Source organism: Rhinopithecus bieti, unplaced genomic scaffold (assembly GCF_001698545.2).
Source record: "Rhinopithecus bieti isolate Rb0 unplaced genomic scaffold, ASM169854v2 scaffold_5626, whole genome shotgun sequence".
Taxonomy (NCBI): Eukaryota; Metazoa; Chordata; class Mammalia; order Primates; family Cercopithecidae; genus Rhinopithecus; species Rhinopithecus bieti.
The window spans coordinates 2325260-2331842 of NW_016805666.1; the positions used below are offsets into that span (position 1 = coordinate 2325260).

A 6583-nucleotide genomic window follows, 5' to 3' on the forward strand; every position below is an offset into this window, starting at 1 on the left:
CCCCTTTTTTTTTTTAAAAAAAAAAAAAAAAAAAAAAAAAAAAAAAAAAGACGACGACTTATTTTTTGACAACTTATTAGCTTCCTATTAGGCAGAAATAGGATTTCCATGTATGTTCCCATTTCTCACTAGTCTAAAGACTCAAGTAAAAAAAATGTGGAATTGGATATTGTCTATATCCAATTTCCAGATTGTACTCTTAATCTTTTTTTGTATCTCAGTTTAAGAAATGATGTTTTCTTTGTAGTTTTAATTTTCCCCTTTTCAAACTTGGGAATAACTATGAATGGTTAATCCTTCCAGTCCATGAATATAATGCAAATTTATGAATTGTATGCCAATTGTGAGGTTCTGTGGACATACAACCTGTCCTTAGTGAGGTTAAAATTGTTCAGAAAGAGGTAAGACAAGCATACAAATAATTACTAGTCTAGGTGGAAAGTGATAAAAGACATGAAAAGGCTTAAGTCAATTGTTGCAAGTTTTATTTTATTTTATTTTATTTTATTTTATTTTATTTTATTTTATTTTATTTTTGAGACAGAGTCTTGCTCTGTCACCCAGGCTGATCTGTCACCCTTGCTCTGTCACCCAGTACACTGGCATGATCTTGGTTCACTGCGACCTCCACCTCCGGGTTTTAAGCGATTCTCCTGCCTCAGCCTCCCAAGTAGCTGGGATTACAGGTGCCCACCACCACAACTGGCTAGTTTTTGTATTTTTAGTAGAGATGAGGTTTCACCATGTTGACCAGGCCTAGTTTTGAACTCCTGACCTCAGGTGATCCACCCGCCTCAGCCTCCCAAAGTGCTGGGATTACAGGCGTGAGCCACCGAACCTGGCCATAAGTTTTAAAAGTTCTATTTCTTAGGAGCATCAGAAATACTTTGGTAAAGAATTGCTAGCACTTGAATCTGAGCCCTTTAAACCAGTGCCTTTCACATTTTCTGTGGTAGGAGACCATTTTCCTCCCAATCTGTTGGAGACCAGTATTTTTGTAGAGTCAGTTAAAATTAATTACTAGGGAAATAAAAGACGCAAAATAAAACGGAAGGTGAAATTATATCATTATTAGAGTTAACTGTTAATGAATTACTCTTTTAAATTGTTGTACTAGTTTCTAAATATTCATTCTTTGTTCCTGTATTTATCTCATCCAGAGTGATAAGCATTTCTTAGACACCCATCCATGGACCACTTTTTGAGTGGCATTGCTTTAAGGACAAATAGAGAAAGGACATTTGGGGAACAGTATTAGTAAAGGCACAAAGACGGGGAAATCGCACAGGATTTTTGCTTCTTCAAATATTTCCTATTTTCATGTCTTTTTTGCTCCTATATGGGAATATGTAAAGACAGGTAAACTGACCACACCAGTCCAAAAACACACAGTAGATAAAGTAGGAGGTATTAGGATATGAAAACCCTGGCTTTTATTTGTACTTGGGTGACAGTTTAGCTTAGCTAAAAGAGCACAAAGAGTGGGAATAAAACACCTGGTTGTGGTCTCTTCTCTGTTCCTCACTGGCCAAGCAATACTGGCATGTCACCCGTCTGCCTGAGCCCCCTTTCCCACCTGAGTATATCAACGGTTGGGGCAAATGTTCTCTAGCATTTCTTCCAGCAGTAATAAGTTCAATGTATAAACATTCTTAATCTAAAGTATAACAATAAAGCTAAATATAAATTGATGGAGATTAATGACAATGCATGGAGAACAGTAAAACAAAACATAGAAAATCCATGAAGGTTTCTAGTTACATCAAAATACACTAAAAGTTTATTAATGCTCTTGTCATTGCCATGTGAGGAGGGTTTATAATGGGGTCTAAGATACGTGTTTTAAAAGTGAAAAATAAGGTCTCTATATTTAGGCCCTATTAAAAAGGAAAAGCTGACTTACTAAGTATATATGCTTCAAATATCATAGCAACAAAATATATAGAGACACAAAAAAACTGAACATAGATGGTAATTGTATGAATGAATATATATTGAACACTCTGGGAAACAGATATAAATTATTACCTTTTCCTTCAAGAACTGTCCAAGCTCTACTACTTAGTAGCTTAGAAAACTTGAACAAATATTATTCCCTGTAAACCTTCATATGAGAATAATAACTAGCTTATACTGTTGTTTTGAGAAATGAATGAAATATTTATACAAAGCACTTAGCCAAGTTGTTGGCATGTAGAATATGCTCAGTACTCAAGATTCTCCCATGCTCTTGGGGCTTGTAGTTTATTTAAGACAATAAGATATGCTCATTAAAAATCCATTATGCTCAATTTAAATTTAAGTTCCTAGCAACAATAGAACATATGTCACCAATTGGTAAATAATCACTGCCAAATGGGGATTAATAAGCATTTGAGAATTTGGAAGAATGACTATCCTTTATTAAGTGCTTATGGCATGGCAGCACTATATTTTATTTATGTTATAGGAATTAACTCATTTCATTCTTACAGGAAAACATAGCCCTGTGAAGTAGATACTATTACCATTTTCAGATTTTGAAATTAAGGCACAGAAATATTAATTTGCCTAATGTCAACAGCTAATATATTGCAGAACTGTATTAGAATCCAGATCTGTACATTTAAACACCACATTGTAAAAGACAAGGAAAGCTACCCAGGCTACATATTTAGAAGAGTGTTTGTGGTGGAGATTAGCTTTGGACAGATGGGAAATAAGAGATGAGCATTCTCTTCTAAGTACACAGAATTAACAAAATATAAATTGAGGCCAGGATTATTTAAAGAAAATTTACGTTATGTAGAAAAAAAAGTGCCTATGATAATATTCAGGCTGCTCTGCTAGGTGGTGGTGGGGGTAGATGGGGATCTTACCTTTGAGATTCTTGTAGTCTAATAGGATATGTGTGCAGGGTTATGATGTTGTATTATAAGCACAAGACAGAAAGTGACAAGTGACTTAATCAAGGTTCACCAAGTGCTGTTTGAGAATTCAGGAAAAGGAAAGAGAAAATCAAGAGAGAGGAATGGAAAAGTGTTTATGGAATAGTTAGCCTTTGAGTAAGTCTTTAAAATTGTGCTAATTGAGATTTGGAAGTAGGAAGATAGTAGAGAACTGAAGTCATTTCTCATGAGGGGAATTTTGACATAACAGGGAACAAAACCATGGAGAGAAGTAGCAAATATTGGGAAATAAGTTTCAAGTAGTAGGTTAGGACCAATCTAGGGAAGGCTTTCAATGCCTGGCTAAAGGCTGAGAGCCTTATTGTCTGTAATGAGCCCTTGCACATTGAGATCACATGCCATGGGAAATGCTCTATGGATAGTGGTTAAAAATACGGGCTCCAGAGCCAGGATGCACCTCTTACCGGCAAGATGAAATCAAGAGGCAAAGGACTCGTGAAAAGAACTGTCCTTTATTGTTGCGTGCTTTAAAATTTCTCAAGCACCTTCTCTGTGCCTGCTACTGTGCTGGGTGTTAGGGACCACCGAAATGCAGAGGCTCTGCCCTCATGGGGCTCGTGTGTGCCTAGAAAGGACAAGAGAGTCACAGATGTCAAGGATTTCAGTGCAGATATCAGCACTGTGTTGGGTGTGACTGAGCTGCTACATGAGGGTCCATAAGTCTGCCTGAAGATGAGCAGAAGGAATACATAGCAGTGTGTTTGCATCAGCAGGGCCTGACCTGAGAGCCATAGATAAAATCCTCTCTTGCTTTCTGTCAGAGTTTTACCTTTGGCCTATTCTGGACTGAAAATAGCATTGCCGAGCACTTCCCTTAAATAACTTCTCTTTTTTGCAGGACTATCCTTTCAGCCCTGCCAAAACCCCATCCCCAACCATTTCTTTTCCCTTTTGCCCATTTAGGGCTGGAANGCGCCCGGCCGTGCTGGAATTTTTATTGAAACCGTAGCTGATTTACTGAAGGTAATTAAGTGCTTTCATGTTGTAGATCTCCTGCTAGACTGCAAGCTGCACTTGGGAGTGAGAGTGAACAAAATGTAAATAAACGATGTCAACAGAGTAGGTTCCTTTGTGGTCATGTTGCTTTGTTTCCAAGACACTCTTTTTTTTTTTTTTCATAAGTGGAATGATTCATGAATATGTTATTATAGTCATTGTTTCTTTACGGAGCCCCTCATCACTCTTAACAGTTTTGTTTATGTTGAATTATAATTATCGTATGCTTCAAAGTATTGGGAGAGGTACCGGAAGATCACCTCACAGATGACTTAAGTATAAAGGAGAAAAGGAACTTTTATAATGGAGAGGTCTCCTGGAAGCCGTCTTAAACCAAGGAATGAAATTTAACATCCTCAATAATGGGACAGACTGGCATGTGCCAACTGAATGTAGGAAGTCCACAGCATCATCTAGGCAGTAGTCTTGCTAAAATATTTCAGCTCTATCCAACCATTAGGAAGTAAAAAATGCAGATGATGGGACATGCTTCAAGATACCTGTCCTGAATTCTGCAACACTGTCAATGTTACAAAACACTATTCTAGATTAAAGGAAATTGAAGAGACATGCCATTCAAATGCAAGGCATGTGTCTTGACTGAATTCTGGATGAAAGAAACAGCTACAAAGGATTGGTAGCAAACTTAGAGAAATTTGAATATGAATGATATGTTAGATAATACATCAATGTTAATTTCATGATGATATTAATGGCATTGTGCTTATGTAGGAAAATCTTATTTTTATGAGCTATTTGTTGACGTATAGGGAGAGGTGTGATTATGTCTACAATTTATTTTGAAATAGTGATAGAGTGACAGAAATAGAGACAGAGAGAGAGAGAGAGAGAGAGAGAGAGAGAGAGAGAGAGAGAGATGATTGATAGAAGTAGACAAACAGAGATAGAGATAAATGTTGTGAGGGGAGGCAGAATCACCTCAGGTTAAAACAGCTAGAGCTGCTATAACCGCAACAACTACAAGGACTCCCCTCCTCTCTAAAAATGTACTGAAGCCTGTCACAAATGAATTACCTTAAGAATTCCTCGTTGGGTGGATAGAGAGATTGACATTTCTACACCTTCTCAGCTTCCCTGTTTTAATGACTACAGTAGGTCTTTGAAATTTCCCATTATTGTTTATTTTGTTTTTCCTATTTTTTACCAGACATACACACCTCCTATTGCTGGTGAGATGAGGACAATTGTGGCAGTGATGATGAAAGCTGATATTTACCTAGAGCTCCATATGTTTAAAAAAACCAAGTCGCAGCCACAACGTGACTGGCAGATCTAGCGATGATGTCTTCATTTCATTTTTTGGATGGGGAAATAGAGATTCAGAGAGGCTCAATGAGTTGTTCAAGGTCACATAGCTAATAATTTTGGAATGTGGCCTCACTCTTCTGATCTCATGTCTATTATGATACATTACCATTACAGAAAGGTATATATATGCTGTTCCTGCTGATTGTCAGTAATTGGCTGTTTCTCTCCCATTTCATAACTTTTCCTTATGAAGTTATGATCTTCAAGTGAGAGATAGAGGGATTGCTTCTGCCCAAGATCATATGTTTGTAATCTGGACTTCAATGTCACTAATATGTTTCAACTATCTTTAACATCCGGAATTAACTGCTGTGATATGGCTGAGGTACATACATTAGGAAGACAGTCTACCTAATACCTCCCTATCAGCCGTTTTGCAGTCTGTAGTTCTGCTCTTGCCCTTGGGAGAAGGCACATCACTAATAGCCACAGTTCTTGTTTTCTCGAGTCAGGTTTTTGTAAAACATAACAAGCAGAAACCCTTAACTGTCTCAGCTGGTTTTTTTCTTTTTCTTTTTAATGATTTCTTCTGAAAAGGTGATAGTTTTAGTGTTTCCATGCCTTCTTTTGTCCATGTCCATTAAAACTTGTGACTGTTGCATTACAGTATTAGGTAAATGCCACAGGTGTTGAACCGTGATAAAAGTCGGATGAGTCTATATCTCTAAAGGAAAGATACAGTCTCTATACTGTGGACATTTACCATCTACTTGGACTTTAGTTTTGTGTATAACAGATTTCCTTACCATGGGCATCATTCCATTAACAATGGTGTCATTGAGTGGGCCTCTAAACACTACCCGGTAGAGGAAAGGGAGGAAACATAGTAGAAAGTTGGAGGTAGGAGAACATTCTTACCCAATTCAATAAACCAGACAGTGGGTGTTTAGCCCAGCTTATCTACAGGAAGCCTTAGTTCAAGTGCTTACATTTTAGAGCACATTTTTTCCTACACAACTAGAAAAATATGTTGATACTAAAGGAGCCTCTTGGTTCTAGTGATAGATGCTTAAAAAGAACAAGGGGTGGCCAGGCGCGGTGGCTCATGCCTGTAATCCCAGCACTTTGGGAAACTGAGGTGGGCGGATCACAAGGTCAAGAATCAAGACCATTCTGGGCAACATGGTGAAACCCCGTCTCTACTAAAAATACAAAAATTAGCTAGGCATGGTGGCACGCACCTGTAGTCCCAGTTACTCAGGAAGCTGAGGCAGGAGAATCGCTTGAACCCAGGAGGCAGAGGTTACAGTGAGCCGAGATTGTGCCAGTGCACTCCAGCCTGGCAACAGAGCGAGACGCCGTCTCAAAAA

The 6583-nt window shown here is 38.0% G+C and overlaps 1 protein-coding gene across 8 annotated transcripts in view; it reads left to right on the forward strand.

Annotated features, from left to right (window-relative positions):
* Positions 1-6583, forward strand: part of LPP (LIM domain containing preferred translocation partner in lipoma) — a 748953-nt gene that overhangs the window by 566769 nt on the left and 175601 nt on the right. The window lies entirely within an intron of this gene.